At 47.3% G+C, this 14,509-nt stretch overlaps 1 long non-coding RNA gene across 2 annotated transcripts in view; it reads left to right on the forward strand.

Annotated features, from left to right (window-relative positions):
• The first annotated feature begins 7,194 nt into the window (after positions 1-7,194).
• The window catches only part of LOC135452345 (uncharacterized), a 46,987-nt gene continuing 39,672 nt past the window's right edge, over positions 7,195-14,509 (forward strand). For both annotated transcript variants that reach the window (XR_010441590.1, XR_010441591.1), the window contains exon 1: positions 7,195-7,331. This is a non-coding gene — a long non-coding RNA (uncharacterized LOC135452345). The remainder of the gene's footprint in view (positions 7,332-14,509) is intronic.

Consider the following 14,509-nt stretch of genomic DNA (forward strand, 5'->3'; position numbering starts at 1 on the left):
GGAATCTCCAGGTTTTCCTCTGTGATCCCTGTTGGGATTCCATGTGGAATCTCCAGGTTTTCCTGGGCAGGTTTGTCACTGCCTGCACTCTGTGATCCCTGTTGGGATTCCACATGGAATCTCCAGATTTTCCTGGGCAGGTTTGCTCAGTGCCTGCACTCTGTGATCCCTGTTGGGATTCCATGTGGAATCTCCAGGTTTTCCTGGGCAGGTTTGTCACTGGCTGCACTGTGAGATCCCTGTTGGGATTCCACGTGGAATCTCCAGGTTTTCCTGGGCAGGTTTGTCACTGGCTGCACTCTGTGATCCCTGTTGGGATTCCATGTGGAATCTCCAGGTTTTCCTGGGCAGGTTTGTCACTGGCTGCACTGTGAGATCCCTGTTGGGATTCCACGTGGAATCTCCAGGTTTTCCTGGGCAGGTTTGCTCAGTGCCTGCACTCTGTGATCCCTGTTGGGATTCCATGTGGAATCTCCAGGTTTTCCTGGGCAGGTTTGTCACTGGCTGCACTCTGTGATCCCTGTTGGGATTCCATGTGGAATCTCCAGGTTTTCCTGGGCAGGTTTGCTCAGTGCCTGCAGTGTGAGATCCCTGTTGGGATTCCATGTGGAATCTCCAGGTTTTCCTGGGCAGGTTTGCTCAGTGCCTGCACTCTGTGATCCCTGTTGGGATTCCACGTGGAATCTCCAGGTTTTCCTGGGCAGGTTTGTCACTGGCTGCACTCTGTGATCCCTGTTGGGATTCCATGTGGAATCTCCAGGTTTTCCTGGGCAGGTTTGTCACTGGCTGCACTCTGTGATCCCTGTTGGGATTCCACGTGGAATCTCCAGGTTTTCCTGGGCAGGTTTGTCACTGGCTGCACTCTGTGATCCCTGTTGGGATTCCATGTGGAATCTCCAGATTTTCCTGGGCAGGTTTGTCACTGGCTGCACTCTGTGATCCCTGTTGGGATTCCATGTGGAATCTCCAGGTTTTCCTGGGCAGGTTTGCTCAGTGCCTGCACTCTGTGATCCCTGTTGGGATTCCATGTGGAATCTCCAGGTTTTCCTGGGCAGGTTTGTCACTGGCTGTACTGAGATCCCTGTTGGGATTCCAGGTGGAATCTCCAGGTTCTCCTGGGCAGGTCTGTCACTGGCTGCCCTGTGAGATCCCTGTTGGGATCCATGTGGAATCTCCAGGTTTTCCTGGGCAGGTTTGCTCACTGGCTGCACTCTGTGATCCCTGGTACTGGTAACTGATCAAACATTGCTGGTTTTACAAATAAAGATACTTTTGCCATAAAAACATCGAGCTAGGGGAGCATGAGGCACTCGTGCTGGTGTGACCCCTGCTGCCTTGTTTGCTCCCTGTGTCAGCCCCAGATGTTTTCTGCAAAGATTTGGAGGAAGTGGCTCTGAAGAGTGGTAGCTTTCAGAAGCCAAAAATGCTCTCTAAAGTCAGGAGATTTTGTTAAAGACCATAAGCTTAAAGCAGATAAGTATGCTTTCAAAATTCATTGTTTCCTGGGTGTTTTAGAGTCATTGGATTATTTGTATCTGTTTTCTTCCAAACTTTTATTCTGTAATTGTGATGGAGAGAAGCTTCTTATTAAAAACTCTGAAAACAGAGCACTCTGAAAATTGCTTTTATGATTTCAGAAGCTTCTCATTTGCTAATAATACAAGGAATTATCCTAGAACAGCAATAGAACTATTTGGCCATCATTCCAGAAAAATAATGTATCTTTTGATATTAAAGACACAAACATGAATTAAATAGCATTTTGAGACTTTTGAGATGAAGTTCCTATTGCTTCATCTTTCATAAATCCTCTCATCATTTGATTGGGGTTAGTAATGTCTATGTGTCCATCTTAAGAGCCAAAAATGGACAAATGAAGATAAACACTCAAGGAATTTAAGCTTTCATTTTCATCTCACAACTTCTGTAACATGGTTAGGGTTTGTCCTGATCCTTCTGCTAAAACTCTTCCCCAGTACCAGGCAGGATTTGTGTCTGGGCCTCCCTGTCTGCCCCAATCCATCCCTTTCCCACATCCTTCAGCTGATGGAGTTTGCAGATTATTGGAGAAGGAACAGAGGAATGGGATGGATGACTTATTTATTACATCATGATTCTGTGCATCTTCAGTGGGACTAAAGGAAAAATCAAAAAGAGGGAAAGAAAATGAGTGAAAGATTAAAAACCAAAATATATTTAAAAACAGAGAATGAAAGAAAATAATTCCAAAGGCTGATTATTATGCTAAAATAAATCTATATATTCACCTGGGATAGAGGTAAGAAGCAGTGAAGGAGTGGGGAGGAAGGTGGGAAGAGCTGGGCTTTTCCCTGAACCCATCTCCTCATCTCCCTGCAAGTTTTGTGTGGAAATGCCTGTGATCACTCCTTAGGAATCCTTTCCTGTGTTCCTTCCTCTCCCCATCCACACCAACAGTAAATCCCTGCTGTCAGTCCTGCACCCCTGTGCTGAGCACTGACAGCTCCAGCCACCAACAAATGGTGCTGCACATTTTCCTTATGGTTTCCCAGCACTGAGTGTATGATTTAGATCCTTCAGCCTCCCAAGTGCTCCACTGGGTGTCCTTTAATATTGCATTATATTACTCATGATGCATAGTCGATTCCACTGCTTCCATTTACTTTAGCAATGATAAATGGCACAAACTGGACGAGAAGTTTATAAATTTTAAGTGCTTTGTAGGCAACAGTTACCCAGAGAAATTTTCAAACTGTTTGTTACTTTGGGTCATGGAAAAATTGCTTCCAGGAGCTTGGTTAATGAGTTTCAAAACAGGGCAAAATGCATGAATTCTTTATGACTAAGAAGCATATTAGTGTCAAGATTTTCCCTTCTGTAGGAATCGTCAATTCTGCACAGTTAATATTTAAAAAGAGTTACAAAAATAGAGCAGAAAAACTCAAGGAACTTGCAATTTAGTTTTTCTCACTGTAATGGCCTCCTAAAATCTGTTCAGCTGCAGGGGCAGGGCTGGAGCTTTGTGGCCCAGAGGATTGCTGTGTATGGAAAGCTGGGGCAGCTGCAGTAACCTGTGCCCTGGTCAGAGTGGTGTCACACCAGCCTGTGCCATCCCTCTGCTGTGTTTGGGGTGTCCCAGAGTGGAGCGAGCTGCAGTTTGTGCCCTGGGGTCTGGCAGTGCTGCTTCCCAGGGGGGATTGGGCACTCTGTGTGTTCCTGCTCCCTCTGGCTGTTTGTGGCCATGGATGAGCCACACTGCAGGATGGAAATGGGGCTCCTGGCCTGCTCTCTGTGCTGCTGGGATGGTAAACAGCAGCCAGCAAAGCAGGAGGACAAAGGAAATTGGGAAGGAGTCAAGGAGCATTTACAGAATAGAGCTCTTTCCATTTCCCATAAACAGCGAGGTTCGGCACTCAGTGAGAAGAGGATGGGGTGATGGCTTTGCTGCATGGAAATGCTGAACCTTGGGGCATGGAACACAGCCAGAAATGTCCATTCCTATTTAACCCTTGCAGGAAGGGACACTTGTGTGAGAGCTCACAGTTCCCAAAATTAGTCCTGAGGAAATCGGGTCTGCCCAAACCCCAGCAGTGCTTGAGAGAGGGGATCATGGCTTTAAACTGCCAGAGGGCAGGGTTAGATGGGATATTGGGCAGGAATTCCTGGCTGGGAGGGTGGGCAGGCCCTGGCACAGGTGCCCAGAGCAACTGGGGCTGCCCCTGGATCCCTGCAAATGTCCAAGGATGTTGGATATCGGGGCTTGGAGCAGCCTGGGGTAGGGAAGGGTGTCCCTGCCGTGGGGTGGAACGGGATGATCTCCAATGTCCCTTCCAACCCAAACCATTCCGGAATTCCGGCTCGGACGAGCGAGCGGTGCCAGGAGCCGGCAGCGACCGCACGATGGCAGCGTGGGATCGGCGCTGCGGCCGCGGGAGCGCCCGGGGGCACCGGGAACCGCCGGGATCGGGGATGGAGGACCGGGAACCGCCGGGATCGGGAACCACCGGGATCGGGGATGGAGGACCGGCAACCGCCGGGATCGGGGATGCGGGACCCCGCCGAGGGAACAGGGAACACCCGGCATCGGGGATGCAGGACCTTCCCGGGACTGCGAAGGGAACCGGGAGCATCCCGGGAACATCCCGGGGGAGCCGCTGCCCTGCCGCAGCAGCAGCACGACACAAAACGCCGCTGTGCAGGATAATCTTTAGCCCTGTGTTCTCCCACTGCAAGCAGCCGCTGCAGCGGGTCAGGGTTATTTTAAACGAGACTTTGACATTTTGCTTTCCTGTGTTTTGTGGTTTCCCTGCCCCCGCAGCCCAGCCTTTGTGGGGGTGGTGGGAGAGGTGGAAGCCCAAGCGATAAAATGGGAGCTCAAAGGAATATCGCAGTTTGCAGAGGCTCCTTTAGTGCACAGCATCCCCAGAGCCGGGCAGGCCGGCACGGTCCGTCCGGGCTCCAAAGAAACCCCCAGTAAAGAGCCCAGCCTTCAGAGCCGTGCTGTGAAAGCCCGTGGGTGATAGGCACTGGGGAGGATCTTTGAAAGTCCATGCAAAAATAATGCAGAACTGCTCATATCAGATCCATCTGGTAGAGCTGCACAAAAACATCCAGCCAGGCTCTCCTCTATTCCCTACAAACTGTGCTTACATTATATACATTGTCCCTATTGTGCATTGTAGGGGATGGTCTCTCTCAAATGCCAGCATCTTCTGGCTTTCATTTGTTCCCAGACCTCCCACCAAGTGGCTGCTGATTGAAACCCTTTTTACTCTGCTGCCAGGTTTAGCAAAAAGGGCTTGGTGTACTCCGGGCCTTTGATCTATCTGGGATGAACATTTTCATTGAAAGAGGTGGATGAGTCACTCTGTATTTGACACGGAGCTATCTTGGAATACCTCTGGATTTGCCCTTTCAAGCTCTTTTGTAGGTTTTTTTTTCTTTTTTTTTTTTTTTCATGTGGCTATAAATATTTTTCTCTGCGAGAAGCATGAAGCTCTTTTTTGGAAATGAAAGAGCCCTATTCCAAATAGGAAAAACACACTTAGCTAAGGTTTGTGCAGTGCATATTTAGTGGTGGAAGGTGCTGTGTTGGCCCTGCCTTGCTTTTCAATACAATATCCTGCAGTGTGAAATGAATGGCTGTATTTAGAGGTATCTGGAAGTGATGACTGATGTTTGGAGAAGTTACAAGGCTTTTCCTTTTCCACATGAACTCTCCAACCTGGCATTTCCACAGCACTGAAATACTTCTGGGGCTGAGATCATCTGATTATTATTTCCTGTGTCATGTGCAGAATTTATTATTTTGTTGAATATTACAAATATATTCTTAAGTTGCCTGAGTTTGGGGTTCTTCTGCAAAGTTCACTGGCATAACAGGGATATTGGACTGGCAAAAATAAGTTTCTCTTCTTGGATATTATTTTGCTGTGATTAGTGAATGAAAGTCACAAATGAAGGAGGGGGAAGGGAGAGTGAAATTCCCTAAAAATACTATGGAGATATTCTGTAAAATTAAAATACATATTTTTGCACTAATAACTGCTAAAAGCCAGAAATTTGGACTTTGTATTTGCTTCAGTGTCCAATTTTTTTTTTTCCTCTTTGGGAAAGGTGAACACTTCTGTGCTAATGCAGGATTATTCCTGGTCACAGCAGAATCAGTGCTGCTACTGGGAATTGCAGGGGGCAATGGGTTCATTGCCTCAAACATTTTCATCAAGATTTTAAATTTATTTTATACCTCTAAAATCTGAAACAAAACAGATTAAAATCTTAAATTGCCCAAAGGAGTACCAACCCAGGGCATTCTGTGATTCTATAAAATCCAGTAAAAGCTCTTCAGATAAATTGTGACATTAAAATGCCAATTAAAATGTGTGTGGGGTCCTTGCAATTCAATCAGGATATCACCAATAGTGAGAGTTATCTCCCATCTCAGCTGTTGTTTTAAAACTGGGCTTAATTCTCTAAAAACTGACTCAAATGCCAGATAGGTCTCTTGAGCTGCCTTGTGTGTGTTCAGAGTCTTTTTGGGCTCTTTTGCTTACAAATAGAGTGGGAGAATAAATAATTTTTAAAAATAAATAAATATTGGCATCTGCATTCTTGCAATTTGTGTATTTGTAACACCACCCATATTTCTTCCTCCCTTGTTTTGGAATACTGCATGGTATGTGGGTCTTCATTAAGGGATATTTTGTCCTTTGGCTTTTTCTGCACATGATTACACAGTAGCCATCCGTTCCCAACATCTGTGTTTATGAAAACCTTTCCAATAAATCTGTGCAGAAGGGAACTGTCCACATTTCCTCTGAGTCCTGCAAAAGATGCTGTTTTTCTTTGTGATGAATTGGTTAAAGATTACCCAGCTGAGATGTTTGGCTTTGAGGTGAATCCTCAGCATTGCTGCAGAAGCGGATTGGAAATGGACCTTGGGCAGGCAGTGCCTCCAGGGCTGTCCAGGACACCGAGTGCAACCCCTAAATCCTCATCCTGGATGGCAAAGCCAGCTCAGGGTGCCCCAAGGAGAACATCTAAGGAATGACCTGGGCAATCAGTGCAACCCCTAAATCCTCGTTCTGGATGGCAAAGCCAGCTCAGGGTGTCCCAAGGAGAACACCTCAGGAATGGCCTGGGCAATCAGTGCAACCCCTAAATCCTCGTCCTGGATGGCAAAGCCAGCTCAGAATGCCCCAAGGAGAGCACCTCAGGAATGATCTGGGCAATCAGCTGGTTTGTCTGTGTGCCACCCTCTGTTCCTGGGGGTGGCTGGTGCAGCTCCCACCCTCCCCACTGGATCAGAACCCCTTGGCACAGACCCTTGGTGTGGGATTTTGGCCACATTGCCAGCTCTGTAGCACAGGGCTGTTCTCAGGCAGATTTTTGGCTCCCTGATTGCAGTCACATGAGGGTGCACAGCTCCAGTTGTGGCTGTGGAACAAAAGCCACCAAGTGTCCCAGTGCAGGGAGGGAGCCTGTGAGAGCAGCAGCAGCCAGGCACAGCTGTGTGCTCTTGGCTGGGCAGCTCCAGCTCCTGCTCAGCTCTCACACCCAGCGTGTTTTGGAGCTTTGAGTCTCACCAGTGAGGGGCAGGCTGGGAGTCAAACCCTCCCAGGTGATGCCAATCTGGGCAGAATCGTTATTGGTTTATAGGAACCACCTGAAAACCATTACAGAGCTAACGAGCTTTGTCAGGGGCAGCAGTAGCTTGGAAATCTTTCTGTGGGTGAAAAGGTTTGAGGGAGCTCACCCTGCTCTGGATGTCCCCAAGGCCCAGCAATTATGGAGACAGCCTGGACAGTGTGTGGATTTTGAAAAGCTTCACCATTCAGCTTTTGATCAGTCAGGTAATGCTGCCTTTAACTCTTGGGGTGCTTGTGCTCTATGGTCTGTGGCACATTTACTGCAGACTAAATTCTCAGCTATCATCAGAACTATTTGTCTGCTCTGCAAAGCTTGCAGAAACAGAGGCTGGTGCCCTCCAAACTTCTAGATTGAGGACTTACTTACTGTTTTTCTTTGAGTAACTTTTGTTAACATTGGCAACAGGGCCTGGGTTAATTTATCGTGGGGCTGGGAGTGTTGAGCAGGTGTGAGGACAGGGGTGTCTGAGGTGGTTTTTTTATTTCTTTCTGTGTCTGTGCTCAGTGGCTTGGCCAGACCCAAGGATGGTGCAGAGGGGCTGGGTTTGGAGTTGAGTCATTTGACCTGAAGAGTTGCACAGAGATTTATGAATCAGGAAATGGTCACTGTTGGATTATGCTCAGTCAGATGGTATTACAGCATAAACCCTGACTCTTTGGGGCTGAGAGCACCTTCAGTTTTTCTAGCTCATAGTCACCAAGAGACAAAACCTGAACTACAAACCTGCTTCTGTTCCTGTGTGTTGTCCCTACAGCCATCACAGGGCACTGTGGAACCTCAAAAGATATTGAAGAAATTCTCATTGATACTCACTTGCTGGTCCTTGCACAAAGGATTTGTTCTCTGGCAGTCACTTGCCCATCAATAAAACTGCAGTATTTTGTTTCTAATCCCAGGGAGGGCCAGTTTTCATGAAATTAAGGAAATGTCTTGCTTTTCTCTGATGTGAAAAATCAGACTTTTGAGGGCAGTATATCATTACCTTCAAATTCCTAGGACTCCCCTTTTCATATAAGTAGTCCTGAGCTGAAAGCTCCCTGAGTATTAAGAAACAAACATTTTGCTCAGTTTCTCCTCCAAAGTCTCAGCAATTCAGTGGGAAAAAGGCTCAGGCCTTTGTGGAGATGTCGTTATCTGTCAGCTCTCTTTAAATTCCTTTGAGGGATTTTTATAACATTGTTTTTCCTTTCTTCTCATTTGTGTTTTACATACAAGTCCTGGTATTTTGGTTTAGCCCACAAACAACATGAAGCCTTAATTTTTCCTGCCTACTGCAAACCAGACTTTTCCCCAGCATCAATTATCCGGAAGGGAGCTGCGGATGTGAAACCACACCAAAAAGTCTGAAGCCCATACAAAAGTATTGGAGTTTCTTGTAAAAGCCCCTGTTCCTCAGTGTGTGTTGTCTTTGGGCACCTTGTTTTTCCCAATGGCAGAGGTGTTGCCCATTTTGCCATTTTCTTCCTCATGGTGGTTGCTCTGGCAAGCAGGAGATGTATGGTTGTTGTTGAGGAGAAAAGAGCTCTCCACAGCTTCTGTAGAATTTCTTATTTTTATTTATGCCAGGGAAACCCAACCTAGAGTTGAGGTTATGACAAACTGGTTGTGTGCAACTCTTCCTTCCAGTGAGCAGTGCACTGAAGTTTGGTTTCTAGGAATAAACTTTTCCAAGCCTGGACTTTGTTTAAAGGGATGGAAGTGTTTGTGTGCTGTGTGTGGGTTTAGCAGGGATGGCTGATGGGACCCTGTGGAAGGCATTCCTTGGTCACCCCTCTGCAGCCCAGCAGTTTCACCTGAGCTGCCACTGGTGGCAGTTCATCAATGCTCAGCCTGTACAATGGGGTGGGTACAGCCCACCTGTCCCAGGCTCTGGAGCTGCCTCAGGTGATGGCACCTGCAAGGATAAACTCCCCCTGGCTTGCCAAAGCTCCCTCAGAAAGAATCCACAGAGACAGCAGCAATAAATGCCATTCAGATCTCTCTGTTGTGCACCAGAGCCATAATGCCCAGTTTATTTCTTATTGTTTGTTTCTTACTAAGCTGCAGGGAGCAGGGAAAATACAGTCAGGAAGAAGTTCAGTCCACAATGCTCTGATATTTGCATTTTCTGCCCCAAAGCATTTGCTGCTGGGAGCCACTGGAGACAGGATGCTGTTCTATATGGACTTCTGATCTGATGCAGGTTGATTGTTTTCCTGCTTTTAAATACTTTAGGGCTGGATTTTGGCCAGATCTCCTGGGGCCTATATGAAGATAACAAATCAAAATGTCTTCCCCAAGGAGCAAACAATTTAAGCAGAAGACAAGAAAGACACAGGAACAGAGACAGTCTGGGGAGTATTAAGAACCAAGTTTAAAATTTCCAGCTATTAATGAGAAAGGGTCTTTCATTTTTCATCCAGCTCTGGGGAGGACATCTGAAGAGTTTGGATTTCAGTTTCACGGTCTGGGAAGCCGTGCTGGCAGCATTGTTGTTTATCTCTCCTGAGAAACAGCATGTTTCAAGTTGATTCTCTATCGAATAAAGGTTTAAGAAAAATATTTTGTTTGCTGCTTTCTCAGCTGTGCACAGTATTTGTCTTCATCCTTTGCTGGTATAATATTATAATAGTTTCTTGTAAGTGCTGATCCTTTACTGCTGACAGCTGCTGAGAAATGATGCTGTCATGAATCATGCTTGCAAACACAGTTCTGTGATGTGACCAGTTCTCAGCCCCCATAATTAACAGCCAATTACTTCCTCTCTGAGAAGCCAAAACTCCAACAGATGAAAGAAATAGTGTTGTGGGAGCAGATGTGTTGTATCAGTTCCTGTGTCCTTTGCAAACAAACACTGGCTTACATGGGAGTGCAGCAGTGGAAGTCCCTAAAACCACGCCTGGCTTTGGCCATCTGGGCTGGGAGTGTGAGGAGAGTGAAAGGGAGGAGGAGGAGGAGGAAGGCTCCGTCCCAGCGCGGCTGCAGTAACAGCAGGTCCCCACTGCGGAGCTCTGTGCCCGTTCCCTGGAGGGCACAGCCCGTGTTTATTAACGGGGGCGTGCACGGGGAGGGGGAGCTGAGGATGCCAAAGCCCGGCTGGGACGGTGCCAGCCCGGCTGCAGCCTTTGTTTAACCAGCACAGCCACAGCTGAGCCTTCTCCAGCTGCAGCTCCTGTGGCACAAACCAGCGTGGTTCAGGAGGCAGAGCTGGGACTGGGAGCCAGCACCTCCTGAGCAGAGCCTGCAGTCAGTCATTTACTGTCATTTAATTTACTGACTTTTTCTCCTCTTTATCAATTGTTTTATAGCAGAATTTCATTTTTCCTGGTTCACTTGTGCCACCTGTGCAGGACTGATTTCCTGGGAGCAGATTTAAGCCTGTAAGATGTTCCCAAACTTTTTGCTTTCTCTTTCTTCCATCATTGTTTATGTGCAGTACTTGACTGAGCAACTAAATTCTGCATCCTGAAAGGCTGGCTTGGAATAGGTAGAGTAGATTTAACTCTTCCTACTTGAAGAGTTAAATCAGGATTTCAAAAGGAGCATTTGCTCTGGATGTTTCATTATCAATCTTCCACATAGTCCTTGGTTTTGTTGACATCACATTCACTGTCAATAGTAATTTATATCATGAAATGTATGCAGAGACAATAAGGACCTAAAATTAACTAAAGGGTTCTCTTTTATTTGCTTTATCATAGCTGGTGTAAGGGTGATGGTGCCACCAACCTCCTTTCCATAAATATGTGATGGAATTTTAATTACAACTTTATAATGATCCTCAAATTGTAAGAATAAAAGTGGGTGTGAATGCTGTTGTAGTAAATCTGTGTGTGCCATGAAAGGAGCATTCTTAAATATTCTGCAGTATTTTTTAGCTCTGGATCTCCTCAAAACTGCTACCAACTGTCCGGTTTGGAGAAAGCTCCTTTCCTGCCTCTGCTGCTCCTATAAAATGTGTTCAGAACATTTACAGGAGGCTGGGGGAGTTAGTATTTCTGTAATTCTCTAAACATTTGAAAATGTAAAATATTTGCAGATGTAGTGCCATATGTAACTCCATAACAAATTTTTATTCCTTGTATACTAAATTTCTGAATAGCAAGAAGTCTCTTGGCTGGCTGCTCCTCAGCTGTGAGACTTTGGGAGATGCTTTTTGGGGATGAGTCATGCAGGCTGTGCTCCCAAGCCAGGCTTCACCACCTCCCGCCCCTCTTTGTTGCTGCTCTCACATCACGAGCGGTGCAAAGCCAGAGCCTGCTCCTGCCTTTGAGCATCCTGTGCTCAGCTGCCTCTGGGATTCAGCTCTGGGATCAGCCCCACTTCACAATGGATCAAGGAACAGGCTCTCTTGCCTTTTAACCTTCTGTAATTTGTACCAAGGCTTTCCTCTGCAGTTGCAAAATCTGCTTTGCTCACCAGCAAACCCTGTCAGCCTGACCAAAACCGAGTTTCATAATGTGTTATTTGGGTTATGAGAGTCTCCTCTCCCCACCACCCCTCCTCCACAGGATTCTAAAAGTTTTGTGGAGTTTAATGTGGCCTCTCCCCCTTTGGAGCTGCATGATGCTAATGAAATAACTCACAGCTCATCAGCCTTATCCGGCTGGGTTTATGGAGCATGGGGCATTCAAAGTCAGGCTTTCTGCTCAGCAGAAATCCCCACATCTAATGAACATATAGAATAGACAGCAATGCTTTGGATGAATGTGAGAGCCTGAGAAAAACCCCAAAATTGCCTTTTCTGGTTAATATGCCTGTAAGGAACGTGATCAACTTCCACAGGGCTCCAGAGGACCCAGGCCTGCCTTGTGCTCCTGGGCCACTTCCAAGTGCCATCCCAAACCACTTCCTCTCTGTTTAATGTTTTCCTAGCGTGCTTCCTTCCCATTTATCTTCATCTCCCTGCCACTGGCAGCCCAGGGGAGAAAGCAGCTCGTGCTGCCCATGGAGATGGGGATGTGGTGCTGGGTGGCAGAGCTGCCTGTGCCCTGGAGCATGGGGAAAAGGGATCCAGACTGGCCATTCCTCCCCATTCCCAGAGTGCCTGGTCCAGGGCAAGAGGAACTTAGCAGCCCCTGGTGTCCCTGTCAGAAGGACAGACCTGGAAGTGCAGTTCTGATTTTGGAGATGGCTTTGGGTTTTGTTTCTGCTGGGTCTCAGTTTACAGGAAGAGCTTTGTCAGTCTTTGGTGAGAGCTGGACCTCTAAAACCCATTGCTGGGAATGTTGTACCTGCAAAAGTCCCAGAGATTGCCCTGGAGGCTTCACTCACAGCACTGCTGGAGAGAGGGGCTCATTAGGCAGAATTGCTGTTTTCAACTTTCTATATCCCATGTCTCTTAAAACCATTGTAATCAGTTTATTTTAGGACAAGCTGTCCAATGACATCCTGGTCATTAAAAAAAAATCAACAGGAAATTCTGAATATGAGTCATGCTTTTGTCTTAGTGCTCTTCAAGGATTTTTGGAATTTATTAAAAAAAAAGAAAAAACCCAGAAATCCTTGATGTTGACAGAAACAACCTCAAAGTCCAAGTACTGAGAAGTCCCTTAATAAGGAAAGAATGTCTGTAAACTCCATTATTTACTTGGTGTCAAGTCTTTCTGATTAACCAAAACCCCACAACTCTCCCAAACCCCACAGGCTCATCCTTGGCTTTTAAGGGCAGACTCAGTGTCCTGGATATTTCTCTTCCACCTGGGAAAGCTGAGTTTAATGCTTTGGTGGTAGGAAGGGTCTGCACTGTGGGACACTGCAGAAATCCCAGATGTTCCTGAATATCAGATGCTTTAGGAACATGCAGGGATTAATCCTGTGCTCCCATCTGGAGCTCACAGGCTCCTGATAAATGCATGGATGTAGCTGCCAGCTCACTGCATTCCAGGGGCAGCAGCAAACTGCTGTGGAGTGTATGGAAAATGGGAGCACTTTGGGAGGCACTGAGACTCTACAGAGGATGGAGCACTCAAGCCAATCCCTGTCACAAGGCTTTTAATAATTGAAGACCAGGAATTATTCTCAATCACATGAAAAAAGCTTATATCAAAGCAGTATTGAAAATTTGTTGTAGGGAGCTGCATGATTTCCCTTGCCCTCTTCATGCCTTTCACGAGGAAGCAGCAGGAATTCTGCAGAGGGATGGAGACGAAACCATCCATCCTCTGGTTGTCCTGAAGTCCTTTGCCAGGAGATTTTAGGGCAGTGCTTGTTCTCAGGAGGGGCATCATCTGTTTTTTGTGTGAGATTAGGCTGCTAAGTGTTCATCCTCAAGTGAAGGACTCGTAGGTGATGGAATAAATTTCAAGTAAAGGTGAAGCTTGATTCAGACAGGTGTTGACCAATGCAGAAACACTTTTACCAACCCCAGCCACTGTGGAAAACCCTGTCAGGCTCTGGCATTGCAGCACTGCTGGAAGAATAACAAAAAATTGACAGGGAAGATAGCAAGGTGAGCAGCTGGTGGGGTAAGGGAGCTCCTTGGAAGAGGAGCCTCAGGTGGAGGTGGCCGCACGTGTGTCCGTGGCCAAGGTACCAGCAGATGGTGCTCCACAACGCGGAATGTTCTCCTCCAGAGCTCTGGAGGGCCGCTGGTTGCAGCCCTGTCGCTCAGCAGCTCTGTCACCCCGGCACTGAGAGCTGGCCTGGAGTTGTTGTGCATCCAGGCTTGGAGGGACAAACGCGTGGCGTGGGCAGAGCGCTGGGACAGGAGAGTCCCCAGGCAGTGCCTGAGCACAGCAGCGGGAGCTGGGTGTTGGCTGAGGGATCCCCTTGTCCTGTGGGACATGGACGTGCCAGCATTGGGGAGCACACCAAGCTTTGCCCTGTGCTCCTGACACCTCTGGAGCACCCCGGTCACATTCACTCCTGTGCTGCTCCTGCCGCTCCATTTCTGCCTGGAATCGCTGCTGGGACAGGGGAGTCTGGGCAATGTACAGCAGGAAAATCTCTTTGGTCGGGGCTTGTTGCTGTTGCTTTGCCATGGGTTTGTTTTTTTTTTTAAACCCCTACTGTACACTTGGAAAAGGGATCCTGTGCCCCGAGTCAAGTGAATTAATGTTTTGTAGGAGGAGGGTGTAATCGTTTATTAGCATTGTGCTGGACAAAGTTCTTTGTCTTTGGAGATTTGGCCGAGTGCCCAGACTCAGGCAGCCTCTGACTTTTGCTTTAGTCTCGAGATAAACTCTCAATGAAACAAGGCTGGAGCTGCCCCAGCTGACACGGATCCAGGGAGCAAACCCTGTCAGGAGGAAGGGCTCGGAGCAGTGCCAAGCCCAGCAGAGATGGCAGAACCTGTCACAGATGTTTGGGGTGCTGTGGGATGTGGCCTGAGGGATCTGCTCACAGCCTGAGCCCGGTTCTGGTCGGGTTTGACTCCACTGAAGCTGCTCTGCTCGTCCCT

The sequence above is a fragment of the Zonotrichia leucophrys genome, chromosome 10 (assembly GCF_028769735.1).
Source record: "Zonotrichia leucophrys gambelii isolate GWCS_2022_RI chromosome 10, RI_Zleu_2.0, whole genome shotgun sequence".
Taxonomy (NCBI): domain Eukaryota; kingdom Metazoa; phylum Chordata; class Aves; order Passeriformes; family Passerellidae; genus Zonotrichia; species Zonotrichia leucophrys.